This window comes from Ovis aries, chromosome 14 (genome assembly GCF_016772045.2).
Source record: "Ovis aries strain OAR_USU_Benz2616 breed Rambouillet chromosome 14, ARS-UI_Ramb_v3.0, whole genome shotgun sequence".
Taxonomy (NCBI): Eukaryota; Metazoa; Chordata; class Mammalia; order Artiodactyla; family Bovidae; genus Ovis; species Ovis aries.
In genome coordinates this window covers 37,654,300-37,670,939 of record NC_056067.1, presented here as the reverse complement: position 1 = coordinate 37,670,939, position 16,640 = coordinate 37,654,300, and the positions used below count along the sequence as shown (strand labels likewise).

The 16,640-nt window shown below is 47.6% G+C and overlaps 1 long non-coding RNA gene across 1 annotated transcript; it reads left to right on the top strand.

The window, feature by feature from the left end:
* The first annotated feature begins 679 nt into the window (after window positions 1–679).
* LOC132657746 (uncharacterized) lies at window positions 680–13,686 on the top strand. Its single transcript, XR_009596313.1, has 3 exons — window positions 680–2,891; window positions 7,153–7,228; window positions 7,424–13,686. It is a non-coding gene; the product is annotated as an uncharacterized LOC132657746 (long non-coding RNA).
* Window positions 13,687–16,640: the final 2,954 nt, after the last annotated feature.

Genomic DNA, 16,640 nt, shown 5'->3' with positions numbered 1-16,640 from the left:
GAGGCGGCCGCAGCCGGGGAGCCGGAGCCGCCGCCGCCGCTGCCGCCGAGCAGCATGGTTGGCGGGGAGTTTACAGCCCCCGGAGCGGGCAGGGGCCACGGAGGAGAAGCGGCGGCGGCGGCGGCAGCGGCTCTAGGCTGTAATTGGGATGCAAAGCAGGCGGTGGCGGCGGCGGCTGCGGCCGGGAGGAGGAGGAGGAGGCGGCGGCGGCGGCGGCGGCGGCTGCAGCGGTCGGAGGGGACGCGCTGGAAGTGGGAGCTGATGAGTGAAAAGAAAAAAAAGTCTTTGGATCTTTATTCTGCTAATTAGTTTCCTGCAAAAAATGGCTGTGATTAATTCAGTGCGCATGTGCTTCATTACCCAGGCACGACGGGAAGGGCTAATTAGCCACCTTCTGGATCAATAAGATTCAGCAAAAAAGAAAAGGGGGAGGTGGAGGGAGGCAGAGGGGAGGAAGGGAGGGAAAAAAAAAAAAAAAACAGGGGAAAGTGATGAGCAGGGCGAGGAGAGCAGGAAGAGAGGATGGGAGAAGAGCCCAGGAAGAGGGAGAGAGGCACCAAAAGTTTATGCATGTATTAAAAACACATACACACACACACACACGACACACGCGCGCGCGCGCGCGCGCACACACACACACACACACACACACACACACACACACACCGAGAAGTGAAATGCAGAGAACCAACAATAGGAACCTGGCTAAGATTTTTTTTTCTTTCCTTTCTTTTTTTCTCTCTTTTCTTTCGCTCTTGTTTTTTCTTTCCCCCTTTCCTTTTCTTTCTTTCATTTTTTGGCAAACGCAGAAATATTTAAATTAAATAGGAAGAGAGCATCCTCAAAGAGGAAGGGGGTGGGGGCATTAATGGAGTGGGACAGCTTAAAGCAAAGATTTAAGTGAAAGAACAGAGAAGGAGCAGAGACTTAGAATAGAAACCACTTTAAATTGCAAATCGGAGATATTTTTTTTAAAGGAGGAAAATTACCTCCCCCCCCCCCATCAGAGGACAAATGGAGAAAATATGGAGAAAACTTTAACACGTACCACAGACTAGACAAAAAGATATAATATGTTAATTTTGTCTTCTGAAATAAGACGCAATCAATCTTCTCTGGTTCTTTAGAAGGAGGGGAAAGAGGAGTGATGATTAGAAGAAATAAAAGGGGGAAAGTGAATCAGAACTGAAAGGGGGCAACTTAAGGAAAGACTTGGAAACAAGTCCAACTTTCTACCTTTCTGGACTTAAGAGAAAAGTAAAATCAATTTTCTCGTGTAAAACCTGGAAAGCAGATGTTTTCAAAACACAGGAAGCTATTTTGCCATCAAAAGCAGGGATGTAATAAAGGCAGTGAAAAATAATTTCAGACTAAATTCGTAAGAAAGAAAGCCAATATATTTATATAGCAAGGAAAGGTCTAGAGTGTGTGTGTGTGTGTGTGGGTGTGTATGTGTGTGTGTGTGTGTGTGGTGGTGGTGGTGTGGGGGGTGGGAATTACATACTCTTTCCCTAAATACAAAAAAAAAAAAAAAGTCTTACAGCTACCTCCAAGAGTTTGGAGCAGAGTCTCAGAAGCCAAAGGGCTTGAAATGAGAGGATGGATTTCAGATAAAGACTAGGCGCGGTACATCCCACCAGAGCCCGAAGGAGATCCCTAGAATCAAAGACAGCATCCAGGGACCCTGCTACTGTACCGATTCCTAGTACATCAAAGCCATCACTTAGGCGGGTGCATGATACCTCCAAAAAGCAAGCAAACAAACGCAGGAAGAACAGGAGTCTCTCTCTCTCCCCCTCTCTCTTTCTTTCTCTTTTTTCTCTCCCCCCACTGCTACTGCAATAGATTTTTTTAAATGACAAGTATGCATTCATGCAAGTTCTAAATATAAACTAGTACCATTGAAATTAAAATGTCTGGAATAAAATAAAATGCAATTTGCACTTTAAATGATCTGCAAACAAATGTAAAAACATTTATGTTTTTGAAGGCATTATTCATGAACCCTGTAACATCAGGTAGAGAACGCACACTAAAACTTATTTTTTTGTAGAAAAAAATTTTTTGTCCCAGCCTTGCTGCATTATTTATTTTAGAAGGAATTGGGGGATTAATCGGGAAATCTGTTTGATTAGAAGGGAATTCTTCATTTTGAGAGATTTCCCAATGCTCTTAAGAGCGTACAGCTTCTTAGTCAAGACTAGGAGGAGAAAACCGGTTTAGGATTTTGCAGGGTTACCTCATCTAATCCTTCTGAATTCACTCTGGGAATAATGCTGTTTTATTTAGAAAAAAAAAAAAAAAACATTTAGAGAAATCGGGGGTTTCCTCTCTATGAGCCAAATCTGGATTGCCATTCAAACTTTTCCTGGCTGCTTTCCATGCGGGACAGTAGATCAATAAAGCCAAGTCCAGCCTGGCTTGCTACAGGTTTCACCAGTCAGTGCTTGCAAAACCTTTGTCATTTTCTAAAAATAAAAAAGCTAAAAGTTATTGTAGAAGAAGGGGCTTTTTTTTGTCCTCTGCACAATGTGTCTTTTGTGAGGTTAATGCCATTCTGGGCTCTCGATAGCCCTGGACAATGGGAACTCTCCAGGAGTCTGCAAAGACTCTGGCTTTCTTCTTGCTTGATTTTTTTTCTAAAGGGAAGGATGAAACATTCCTACAGTCCAAACACAACTTCTACTTTGATTAAATAAATATTTATCTTTATTGTAGCCATTGTATATTTTTACCTTCAGTTTGTCCAGTTTCTGATTATTATTTTAAATTTTTCATTGGCAACAGTTAATCTTTTTTTTTTTTCCTTTCAGTCCAAAGTGCAGGTCAGTGTAAAATGTAGCTGACTGAAGGAAGACTGGTAAATTCAGAATTTTTCCATTATACATCAGGTAAGGAAAATTGTTCAGACCCTCAGGAGTATATTTGCTTCTTCTTTATCTGTCTTCACAAATTTTCATAAATCTGTTTATTTTTTTAGGGTGTATCAGAATTCAGTTTCTCCTTGTAAATGTTGAAATCTCACTTAAATGCTATGTATTTGGTTTTTTTTTTTTAAATGTAAGTGTACTAGAAGCGAACTTGTAGCTTGTTTCTTATACAAAACTGCATGGAGAAAATCAGTCTCTCCAGTGGTACAAACGATTTGAGGGAAATTCTGGATATAAATGTATTTTGTGTTGCAGTATAGGAAAATGTCAGCTTAATCTGGTAAATACTTATGCTAATTTCACTGAGTGAATTCGTTATAAGGAGGAGAGGTACCAAGCTCGTATCACTGAATAATGCTTAGGCGATAATCCAGCATCTATATGGATTACTTTATGTACAGAATGAAATAAGGAACCAAGAAATTCAGAATCTAAATCCTTCATTTAGCTGGCAAGGGGACAGAAAATTTTAGATCAATCTGTTTTTAAACAATTTACAGTAGGAAGGGAAAGTGGAAAGTAGGCTAAATACTGCATTGATGTGTATGTTTTCCTGCCTCTCGCTCAAGTGCATGGTTGTATATATAAACACAAAGATATCTGCATAAATGAGTACATAAATATACATTTGAATGACTTCAGATGTCTGTGCATCTCTGTGTGTGCATAAGTACATGTGCACACAGATATACAAGGTGTACACAAATGCAGGTAGTGGACAGGGGTGTGCTTTCGGGCTGGGGGTGTTCCATTTCCAGATCTGTCTGAAGCTCCTTCTCTTGCAACTATAATATAGAAATGTCGGTTTAATGCTGAAGATGTGGATGATAAATTTGATTAAGAATCTGCTCCCCTGCAATTTTCAGAGTCTGGGGTTGCAATGTGAGCAGCTGTTATTTGGTCACATTGGGCTCAAAGATGCAATGGGCCAAAGATGCGATGGGCCAGTCTTTTTTAAGGGGGAAGAGAGGGGAAGGGGATCTTAGGAGATTTCACTCCCAAAGAGCCTAGCTCTGGGCCCTGGGTTCTCTGCTGCTGGGGAACTAGGGACACGAAAACAAAAAAGGGAGGAGGGAGAAAAAAAGAAAACCTCATGTGGAGGCATGGGAGGTTGAAAGGACGCTTCTCCGTACAACTCCAGAGCTAGATCTGAGAGAAGGGTTGCAGGGTGAAGAATGTGCGGCCCCTTTTTGAATGTGTATTGTTATTCTAAGTCTATTGTATGTACGTGTTACTGTCCTTTCATTTGCCACGACAACATATGGATTCCATAAATGCAGACATGCCGAAGTGCATCTGTCTGGGTAGTTAACACGATCCAAACATCCCTCTTCGTTCCGCTAACTCCGGCTCTTCCTCCAGCTCTCAGGCAGCGCTCCGGGCCGACCGGCCCGTGCCCCAGCCTTACAACGCCCCGCAGTCTTGCCCTTTTGTGGTCTCCTGGTGGGATCCAAGGTGCCGCGCGGAGGAGGCGGGCTGCTCGGCAGTGCCGGGGTCAGAGGCGCCGCTGCCGCCGGCCCCTGAGCGCGTGGGGAGGAAAGGGTTAAGCTGCCCAAGCCTCGGGAAGGGGCTGCGCTCATTCCGGAGCGAGGTGCAGCCACCAGCAGCTGTGATTTAGGGGTCAAGTCCGAGATCACCTTTCTCCTGCCTCTGGAAATGGCAGAAGATGAGGTAGGGAGGGAGAGACAGGAGAGAGAGACAGCCTGGAGCGGCACTTGGCGCTCCAGCCATCCGTTCCCTCCCCCCAACCCTGCAGCCTACCTCCTGACCCCTAGACAAATCGAACGGTTCCCCCTTTCTCCTAAGGGTGCAGGGCGAGATGCCTCTGAGCACCTAGAACGGCTCCACCCGCAAGTCTGTCCTGCGGTTAAAACCACTGTGCCCTGAGCCTCAACCACCGATGAGAAAGTTTGCCCTTAATGCACCAGACAGTGAGCAGCTAGATATGGGTAGAAAGTGCTCCCCATTTATAAAAAATCAGGGGTAGGGGTGCCCTTGGCAGAATGGGGGACTTGGGATGTTGGCACCAGCTCCTCAGACTCGGGTTGCGCTCCTCACAGTGGAGGACAGATGTACACAGTGATGCCCATTACTTGCAGCTTCTTGCTTTGTGCTCACATTCTTGGTCAAAGCTTCCCCCCACCCAAACTCAGGCAGCCTGGAGAATACTTTGGTGAAAATATTTGTCATGCCTGAAAGATAACCAAAACCCAATTCAGATTTGTTTCTGAGGCATTTCACTGGAAAAGAGCAAAGCGACTGGAGTCCCCTTTTGTTTTGGCACCCTGCAGGTGCGCCAAGGGGTGGGTCTCAGCGCCCAGGTGGTGTCTGGGGACTTTAGGGGGACACATATGGAGCCCAGAGAAGGATCTCTGACTGAGAAAGAGTTTCCCAAATCCACCCTGGCCAGGCTGGACTTTAGGACAACGATCGCTCTTTTGGAAAGTTACTCCAAGAAAAGGAGTTTCTGGTGGGAAAAGAACTGGCTTGAAATGACAGGGAGGGGAACTAGATCCCTGGGGGACAGAAGGCAGGTGTGGGGCCGGGGGGGGGGGGGCTGTGAAGAGTAGCTAGGGAGAGAAGGAAGCTAGAAGGTCCACATACAAGGGCACAGCCGGGGAGGCTCCGAGACTTGTTCCCCAGACACTCTCTCCAGCTGCCAGAGCAGAGTGAGGGCGAATCACCCCGATTTCAGCTTCTGCTTCCAGGGCCAAGAGCGCGGACCAGCTGGTCCAGAAGGCAGCTGAGGGATGTCTTCAGAGCCCCACCGCCCCTTACCCAGCCAGAGCCTCCAAACCGCAGAAATCAAACCAAATTGGCCGCTAGAATCTAGAGAGGTTTCATCCCTGGGGCAAGGGGGAGGGAACAGACTGTTTTTTTTTTTTCCTTTTGAACTCCCGATTCAAAAGAGACCACAACCTACTCTGGAGTGCCATCCCTAGTACATGGATTGTGGGTATATTGCATTCTTTCATTCTTTTTTCCCTATTTCTCAGAAGTAAAAACCTTTAAAGAATTAGCCCCAAACTTGGAGCACCCGGGTCCTTGAAAGAGTTCCAAATGATAAAGCCTGCCCTTCATTTCCAATACATGGCACATTGTAAAAATGCAGGGCAACCAGACAGTTCCAGGGTTTGAGTCGGATTCCTAGTTTCCCCGGCACCGTTGCAATGGAAATCTGAAATCCAGCCTTGGGGCAGGAGGCGCCTGGGAGCTGGTGGCTCTCCTAGGTTTTGCACCGCCCACACCACCGGCAAGCGCTGACTCCCCTTTTGGTGACCTGGTGCCAGAAGTTTGCAGTACATCTAAAGCCTGGGGCGGGTGAAGCAGAGGGAGAGAACTAACCTCTTAACGCAACAAAGTGAACAACTTGAGGACAAGAGACCCTCGGTCAGGCTATATTCGCTTTGGGGAATTCCAAGAGCATAATTTGGGCGGGGGGGATGATGACCAAGGCTTCTGATTGCCAGCTGGAGGCAGGAAAAAGGAATCATTGAGAGGAACGTGAGGCGGGCTGGGGAGCAAGGCGGCGAGTGGGTAACAGACCTGGCGCCTTTCCCCCTAGAGCCCGCTAGGACCGGTGTGGGGAGTCGGTACTCATGGTAGCACGTGCATTGTTGACACGCAGACACGCAGGCGTGCGCTAATGGAGGGATGCGCGGCTGAGCAATCCCCGATGCCTGCATTTCTTGCAGGCATGGCTTGTTTAATAGCCTGGGAATTGAGTGCCTGATATCCAACCCCCCCCCCCTTTTTTTTTTCGCTGAGAAATGTAAAAGGGACCTATACTGTGTACGTATTCTGAAGAAACGTGCATTTTTTTTTTTTTTTACAAATACCTAGCGCCATAATTTTTCTGATTTAAGGGGCGAGGGGAATCTTTGAAGTGAAGGAAATCAGTGGGGGACGAACCATCTTTTCCTGATTTTTTTGTGCCTCTACTCAAAGCCAGTAATGAGATTTAAAATGAGAGATTCCTAGTTCTCATCCTCCCTCCCGTTCCATTTCACTCTCTTTGCCCCAGAAAACATCTGTGGCAACCAACTGCACGTCTAAGGGGACGGTTTAAAGAGAAACAAGGTTTGGGGCGCGCATCAACTTTCCATTTCTTTTTCAAATGAAGCTGGAAAAAAATTCAAAGGACAATTTAAGCACCAAACGACATCGAACAGATATTTTTCCAAAGCAAAAATTTTCCAATTCGTTTGTTTCCTATTCTTAGAAATAGAGGAAAAAGGCAAACCTAATCTTCCTGCACGAGGAGAATAGCACGAAATTTGGAGCCAGCGCTCGCTCGGGTAAGGCTGGCGGGCGGAGAACCCCGCGCGGCCCCACGGGTTTGGAAGAGGCCAGAGTACCGCCGGGCCGGGGGGCGGGGGGCTCTGGCTAGCTAGACTTTGCGCGCACGTTCTGCGCACCCCCCGCCTCTTGCCGCGGCAGCGGGCAGGGCAGTGGTTCCCTGTGGACGCAGCCACCTCCCTGTTTAATTCCAGGGCCCAGCAGGGCAGCAGGGACGTTCGACGCCACCTTCCTCTCGCTCTGGCATGGGATGCACGCTTTTTGAGGCTGCTCTCCTCTGCTCCGGGCTCAGTATAGACTGAGCGCTTTTCCCTCCTCCCCATGAACCACAAACCTCGCGGATCCCAACAGTTTCCCGAGACACTGACCATACAGTCACTGAGCCAGGGCTCGCGACCCTCAGCCTGGCACACCCGACCCCATTTCGGGGAAGCTTTATTCTCCTGACGGCTCTGAGCTCCCGACAGGAAGCGCGGGGCGCTCAGGCCCCTGGAGAGGCCAGCTGGGGAACTTACAGCGGCGCAGAACCGCTGTCCCGGGCTGGGCAACCCTCACAGGTGTGCGCAACACACTGCGGCTGGCTCTGCGGGGAAATGAATCCTCATGGAACAACTGCAGCACCCCATTGCGACCCTGTGGGACGCCTCCATACAACCAGCAGGCCGGGTGCTGGCCCCTGCAGCCACCTCGGAAGGAAAGAGGACAGCAGCGGGCGCACCTCTTGCGCACGCACGACCTGAGATGCCCAGGCCCAGCGTCGGTTCCCTTGACCCTCCCATTCCCCATGCCGGCGCTCATGGTGGCATCCCCTCTCCACCGCCCTGGCCAGGCTGCCCAGCTCCTTGAGGACACAGGTGCCCCAAGCCCATCCTGTGGGGGCACCAAGGTGGGGGCAGTTGAAGGGCTCTGCATCCAGGAGGGCAAGGGGTGGAGTTCCCAAACAACACTCCCAGTGGAGGCTTGGAGGACCAGACGGTGGTTCTACACCCCACAGTCCCAGGGGTCTGGGAGCCAGGGACCCCTTGGGAGACACTCAGGCCTGCAGAAACTTGGCTGACCGAGGGGGTGGAACTGGATGCTTAGGGTTTGCTGGGGGTCCACTCGAAGAGTGCCCTGTCTGTGTTTTGGGTCCTGCGGGTCCCCCTCCCTTTCGTTTTTGTCTGGGAAGAAAAAGCAAAGCGGGTGGATTTGCGCCGACCCCTCTTCCCCTAGTCTGGGAATGCTGCGGCAGGAAGAATTGCTCATAACGACACTTAAGCCTCGACACTTGAATGCTAAAGGTTAAACTTACAGTCTTCAGGGAAGGGCTTCCTGCCAGCTGGAACAGTGGTGTGGCCGCCACAGGCTCTCCTCCACCCACCCTGCCCCCTACTCCAGGTACAGCCAGAGTCACTAACGCTTTCGGGGCCTTCTTGCACCTCAGGAGAGGCAGCCCTGGGTGTAACTCTTCCCATCCCTCCCCCACCTCTGGGGGGCCTCGTTCCTGGTCTCCTGGTCATCTTGTCATGGTTGCTCATACCTCAGGTTGCCCTCAGCAGGCGGGACTTGCTGGTTCCAGCTAGTTCACACAGGTGGGTACTTGTCCCTCTTCCCTTTGCCGGGTACTTAGTGGCCCCTACAGCAAAGCCGGAGCTAACACACCGAATGCAGTGCCCAGAATGGGCGGGGGCTGCAGGGAGACCTTGGTTATAATGGGCGGTGGGGGGGAGGGGGTTGATCTTTCAGGCTGTGAAGATTTCCCAAAAGCAACATCCACAGGGGCACAGGGACCCTATGCTGGTGTGCTGAGAGGCTGGGACCAAGAGCAGAGAATTTCTCAGCTTTTCCCCTGATCCCACCTCCCCCCCCTCCCCCCCCACCCCACGGGAGCCTGAAACAGGGCCTTCCCTGGGAGAGGGACAGAGGGATGGCAGAGTGAAGAGGTTGGAGCTCTTAGGAACTCCTTAGGAACCCGGTAAGCTGGCCCTCTTCTCTTCCCATCGCTCCCTTCCACTCCCTCCCTGAAGGCCTGCACTTATTGAGCACCTACTGTGTGTGAGTCCCCTGGCAGATACTTTGTGGATTTTTGGATTCCACTCTCCCAGTAGCCTTAGGAAATGGGTATTATTAGTCCCATTTTATGGATGAGAAATCAGACTCAGAGATTAAGATCACATAGCTATTCAAGGCTCAGCCTGAATGTGAACCCAGCTCCATCTGGCTTTAAAGCTATTTCTACTATACCATCAGCCTCTTGTTAAGATAGAAGGATCAGGGACCCAAGGGAAAATAAAAATGGGATGCTGTGCTATGGGCTGAGGGAAGGAAAAGGAAGACACTCTGGGATGGGTTCTCTGGTTTTGCTATGGATTCCCAACTGGATCCAAGGCTGAGAGACAGGTACTGAAGGCCACGGAAGACACTGTCTCAGGGCCCAAAGGCAGGAGTGATAATGAAACCGGACAGCATGAACAAGCCCCCTGCCCCCGCCCCCAGATGAAGGCCACATACTGGGGCCCCGGGACAGCTGCCCAGTGTGCTGCCGGATCTGCTGGCCTGCACTGGCCACGTCAGGAGAAGCTCCCACCAGCCCTTTTTTTTTTCTTTGTAAATTTTCTTACTGTGTCTGAAGCTCAGACAAATTTGTGACTTCTGTGAGTCAGTAGGTTAACAGGAAGGAATGATCAGATGACCAGTTACTCATGAGCGAATATGAGGAAATTCCAAGACCAGGAAGAAGACTGGGCAGTGACATCCAAATGGCAGCTTTGGAGGGTCTCCCAGTCCCTCCAGGGCTGGCCCTGGAGCTCAGTGCTACAGGTGGGGTGGGGGTGGGGAGGGTCTGTGCCTCAGCCAGCCTGCAGCCCCCTCAGAAGAGGAGTGCCTGCTTTGTGGACACTGAGGTTTGCCATGGGAGTGAGTCTTCCCTAACTCTGGCCACCAGGCACTAAAACATTCCTTCTAGGGGCTCTGCAGCAAGGGGATGCAGTGGGCAGGTCAATAGCGACAGCTGACATCTCCTCGCTGTCTTTCTCTGGGTTGATTTGGGCTGAAACTGCACAAGAGTGAGTGTGTGTAACTGGGCAGCAAACTGGCCAGGCCCCATGGAGGGGTTGCTGAAAGCCTTGTTAAGAAGTCCTCTTGACCAAGCAATCCAATTACATAATGCTGCAAAAATAACTCTGGGCTGGGAGTCTTGTCAGAGTGACGTATTTTGCTAATGGACAGGGGTATCAAATATCTATCTTTCAACCCAAGGGCCAAAAGTAGACTTGTGGCACTGATGGACCCCTCCCCTAGACACACAACGAATGGGGGGAAGTGGAAGGCAAGGAGGAGGCAGAAGCAGCAAGGAGGCACATTTTTTTCTTCCTTCCTTTTTCCAGGTACAACTAAACCCAACTGTTCACCTCGGCTCCATTCTATCTAAAAGTCAAGGCATCAGTCACATAGCCTCAGATTTGTTTCACAGTGGTCCCTGCTCTGAAAGGATTAAGGAGGACTGAGGGGGAAGGAATGATGGGGGAGAGAGGAAGAAATGAGTAGAAAAAAAGTAAAAGAGTATTGCTTTGTTTGTTGATGGAACAGGGTGAGGATGAATTATGTTACTATCTCTATGTCCACTAGGCTAGGCCTCCTACTCCTGTGACCAACTGATAGTCCCACTTTGCCCAAGACTGTCCTAGATTTAAAACTGCATCCCAGGAACACCCTCAACCCTGGAGAACTCAGATAGTTGGCCACCCTCCCTCTCACAGGCTTTGGCTAAATTTCCATAAGGACATAGAAAATTATGACCAAAATAAGGTAGTTCCTTTCACTTCAAAATTATTCAAAGAATGACCCAAATAAGCTATTCCAACATAGATGCAAAGGCCCTATTTCCAGGAATTTGAAGAAAGCCAAGTAATTCTCCCCAACCCAGCCCCACTGTGGATTCTAGAGATCTCCAGGTGGGAAAATTACCTGTTTCACCCACTTCGCTTTTCAGATAAAGTTTCCAGATATGCCTTTGCCAGTCTTAAGGTGCTCTGCCCTGCTTTGGTCAGGAAGCAGTATTTTGAGGGGGAAAGAATTCTGTTTGAAAGTCACAGTAACTTGTCTTTTTTTTCACCTAATCTCTTTCATGGGGTCTCTATTACTCTGGTGGCACTACAGTCACATACTGAGCTGTATCAAAGTCCTTTAATATATTCACCTTGAGTCTGTTAGCATTTTCTTTTTCTTAATCTTGATAATCACAGCATCTGATCCTTTCATTCTAAACTGCAGCCTTCCAATCCATCCTTAATCTAGACCCATCTGACCCTCTTCCAAAGGAGACAAATGAGGATAAGCAATCGAGCCCCCCACAAGACACAGCATCAGAGCTTAAGTTTACATTCATCCCCACCTCCATTCTTTTTTAAAATCAAAATGTCTCTTTAACTCCTCGAGCTAATTATAAAAGCAAATAGCTTTCCCTCCCTGAGTCATATTCCTTGGCTTGTAAAAAGGCAGTTCCACTCAGAGACCACCTTGTCACAAACATGAAAAAACCCGGCTCGTTCAGGACTCCTCAGAGAGGAAAGGGTGAAGTGGCAGCGCCCTGCCCCCCCGCCTCCCCCAGCAGGCTCTGCCTTTATGGAGTCTATTTCCAGTCTGTTTACCTGGCAAGGATCACGTGACCAGTCCAGAAGGAAATGCTGACATCATTGTCTCTCTCACACATGTGCGGCCTCCCTCCCTCCCTCCCTCCCAGATCGCCCGCATTCCGACATCCATCCTCCGGCCTCTCTCCACCACCCAGCCTCCTCCCCCACCACCCACGCCTGCTCCCACTTATTTCTCTGTCTTCCTTGTGGCACGCTTTCCTTTGTTTTCTTTTTCCTTGTAGGCTGTCTCCTAGACTGTCTTACACACACACACACACACACACACACTTCTGGGTGCCCTTTTCCTTTCCCTTCTTCAACAAGCCTTTATCCCCCTTTCATTCTCTCACAGATCTGTGGCTACTGAGTTTTCACTCTGGTTTAAAAATACACTTCCTCTTTCTCTATAGGTTGGACATTTCTTAAAAAAAAAAAAAGAAAAAAAAAAAGTCAGAAAGGCCCAGAAAAGCTTCCAGACCAAAGGTGGGGGAGGGCAGAGCAAGGCAGCTCCATCCAGCCGCTCAATTTCCTGCTCCAGTGGGCTTGGAGATTTAGGTGCAGGGAGTTTGGTCAGACAGGACTTATTTATTTATTTCTTTTCCATCTTTCCCCTCTGGTGTTTCCACTGCTGCTGCAGGCAGGGGCTCCCTTCCCGCCCCACAGCCAGACCACAGGTCCCAGCAGCCCTTGGCCTTGTGCAGAGGCACCTTGTCTTCTCTAGGCTGCTGCCCTTCATTCTGCCCCAGGGCCCAGGAGGCTTCTTGCATTCTTCTGGCCAGCCGGGATCCGGGGGAGCTGGGAGGACCCCGGGGGTCAAGGAGGAAGGCCAGCGATCAGCACAGGTGCCTTCTACCTCTTCAAAGGGTTGTTTTTCCAAGTAACCCTGTCTGTGGCAAGGCTCTGGGGTTCAGCTGCTCCCAGAAACCTTTCTTGGTGCATATGGGCACAGAGCCAAAGCATGCTGCTTAGAGGAAATGTTTAATAAAGACACGAGAGCCTCAAACTGTTTATCCTTACAGACAGGTGGAGATGTGATGTCTCTGGAAACTGCCTCCAAAATAGACCATGAGGTGGGGAGACTGGAGGGTGAAACAACCAGGGGGAATCACAGGGAAGGGCTGGCCTAGCCAAAGCCATCTCCCCTTATACTCCCACCTGCCATCCCGGGCTGTGCCCTCCTGGGTTCCCACACCTTGTAGGTTGGGATGGGGCAGTGAGGTAGAGGAGGAATGGGACAGTCATGCAAAGGTGAGGCCATTAAATAATCACTACTTAAGGTGAGGGCATACAATCCCCAGTAGGCATAAACATGGAAATCTACTGGAAGAACATGCTTTCGTGGGCAAGTTTACCATTAGGTTATATGGAAAATCAGAAATGCAACGTCCTGTTGGAAGACCCTAGTAAAATCAATACTAAGATACTAAAACAATATTAAGACAGTACTAAACCAATTAAGATACTAAAACAATATTAAGATTGTAATGGTCTTCAATGTTCAGATGCATTCCTGTATCTTGAGAAATAGGAATTTTCTTTCCAGTACTGTGGAAGTCATATCATGACCTTCTGGAGACCTTGTCACCAATCAAGGCACAATGCTAGCGGAAGGGTCTGGTCTAATAGGTCCACTGATAGATTTTGTCTCTTTGGAATCTAAATCCTCTTCAGACATGCTGAAAATCCAGAACTTTTGACAAGCTTTCAATACATTGTAAAAGTTCTAATTTTAAACTTCCAAATGTTATAGGCCAAGGACCTGCTGTTTTGAGTTGTCAATTAGGCAGATGGCTCTGTTGGTCAATTAAATGATTTTTGTGGTTTTAGAACCCACATTAAGTGGTGCTGAGAGTCTCAATGTCATTCTTATCATCTTCATGAATACTTATGGAGCCCTTCCTGAATTAAAGTACAAAAGAGTAAGATGGAGCACAGGTTCCCAGCTGTGGGTTTGAGATGCCTGTGGCAGGTTGCTATACTACCCCATTGAAGCCCACAGTGGTAGAAAGAAGTGACAAGCGTGATGGGAAATTATGCAATATATATATATGGGTTCTTGATCTTTCAATACGGCACCTTTCAACTTTGAAGGGATCTGGAAAGGATTTCCCCATCCTTGAGCCTAGCTCAGGCTCACCTCCTCATGTGACTCCTGCCCCCTGGCCCAGTGTTAAAGCTGACCTCATCCAGTTTCTCAGATCCCGTCTCTGGGTAGACTTCCTGGATTAGTTTATACAGGAGCCAAAACAGCATCCTTAAGGTCCATTTGTCTCACTACTCAGGACCTGTAGTGATGTGCAAATGCGCATGGCTTTATGAAGAGATCTGTATTCTTTGTTATGGGTCGCCCCCCCTGCAAGGGTAGCATATGGAGCTTCCATTGAACACATCTCCATAAATGCCCACGGTGCTAATTGGTGCTCAGTGATGTGCCCATGATGAAGAGGAGGATAATGATAATGTTGATGGTGATGATGACGCCAGTGACGACACTGAATTGCTAATGATTCCAGGAGGAAAACAGTTCTGGGCACAGAGATACGCTTAACAAAGACAGAATGAATGCATACTGTTTACGACTTATACTACGACTTTACTGTGTTTTTCTGAGATCTGGTCCTTTATTTTTTACCCTATGAGTATCAATACTTACTAAAAGAACCGACTTCAACACCTGAGCCTACAGGCTGGACTAAAATGGCATAACAATAGTACAAAGTGGATTGGCAGTTGCTTGCTTTTTTTCTTTTACCATCCGTCTATTTTTTTTTTTAATTTTTTTTTTCATCCGTCTATTTTTAAAAACCTGATTTAGTTACCTAACATTTCTCTTTCTTAAGGCAAATGACCACAGAGCAGAAAGTGTTTTGCTGGTACCTAAATCAGACCCTCTCTCCTGATCTGCTTGGGGCAGGTCAGCAGAGACAGAGGTGCCTTATGGTCAAGACATGAAGAAAGATGGTGAGCTAGAGACAGTTACACCTTTCAGTGATGTGTGACACATAAATCAGTAAACAGATTTTAAAGCATACAGAAAAGGAAACAAATATAAGAAAGAACTCTTTAACCACCTTGAGGAACCAAGATCTTTTCTTAAAATGTAGATCACATAAGCCTTGGGTCTTATGCCCGTTTCTGCCCACTAAAGGTTGGATGGCCTTGGAGAGTCAACCCTCAGAGTGTGTTTTCTCCTTATAAAATGGAGATGACAGTGCACACCCGCACGGGGTTGTTGAAGGATTAAATGAGATGGTACACGTCTAGCGCAACGCCTGACACGTGGCAGGCGTTCAATGCATGGCAGAAATGGCGAACGTCATCCCAATACTATTTACCTGTCTGCACTACTGGCTTGGAATGTGAAGATCAAATGATGGTGAAAGTGCTGCATGAAATAGAGGGCCCTCAACAAAGGGGGTTTGAGTAGCCCTAAAATAGAGGGCTACTCTTTTTAAGATTAGGCTCTGAGTTAAATCTGTTGGTATTGGGAAATGAGGCAGAGATTAAGTAATCATCAAGGACACACTTTCTCTGTATACAGGTATCTGATATACCTAATCCCGTCCATAAAGTTACTGAAATGTGAGGAACACAAGCGCCTGCCAGACTTCCTTCTTATGAAGATTAATAGTTTAAAGTGACGCAAGTTATGGAGGTACCTGGGCATCCTGCAGCAGACGAGATATGTAAGTCTGAGGACTAATCACTGGCATAACATCATCACCATTTCTAGCAACAGACGCTTTCCTAGCCTGGAATAGAATTTCCAGAAGTATCTTTCCCTTTTCGGAATTACGGAATCTGACAGATTTATTTCCACACATCTCACTTGCTTTCAGAGTTATTGTTTCCTCTTATTTTTTCCCCCTCCTCTTTGGTGACAGAGAAGCCTGAGAACCAATTCTGTCAGGAAGTTCTTGGGAAATTTTCAGAAGGATGTACAAAGCAGGGTGTATGAATGACTGTGAGCAGCCAGCATCCATTTCACTTGATAAAAATATATATTCAGAACCGATCTTCCCAGTACATCTAAATAATCAAAACCATGAATGACAAACACATCAGATACATTTTTTAGGGCTCAAAGGATCTTTTTGGAGTAAGCTGCCATCATTTCTTCCTCTTAAAGCAGATCAGGTAACTTTTCCCCTGCTGCAGAGCCTCTCAAAAAGGATGTGCTATTAGATCCAGACCCCAGGATGGGAGCTCAGCTGCCCCCAGACATCTAATGCCAGTCTCCAGATTTTCTGAATTTATCGACCAAGATGTTGGATGGAACAGGTTCAAGCATCTTGCTAAATAAAATATAGATTACATTTATCATTTCCCCTCAATCTACTAAAATCTTGTTACTCTTTCATGGAAGGAAATGAATCAGTTTGACAGGACTTATTCTGTCAAGTGATATAAGTTCCCAACACTGTATTCACTACAGATTATTCTAGAAATGATTTGGTGATTTTTTTTTTCAGGTAAAGTTCCAGATTGGGACATTACGAACTTCCTTTTTGCTTTTTAAAAATAGAGTCATTAATCCTGCTTCTTTTCAGTCCTGCCAAGTTTTCAAAAACAAAGTTACTCTCCCATGATTTTAGCCAATAATGAAATTCCTTTAGAAAAAACTTTTGCCCTGCAAAGAATCTACTTTTTAAAAAGAGAAGGTATTTCTACCAGCGTTTAAGAACTATTTAAAAGTTGATCATGCAAAAACAATGAGGAAGCAAATGGTCAAGGCTTAAGACTCCACTTTGACAGGCCTGTTTCCAGTCCCTCCCCCCACCCCCTCCCCGCACCAATT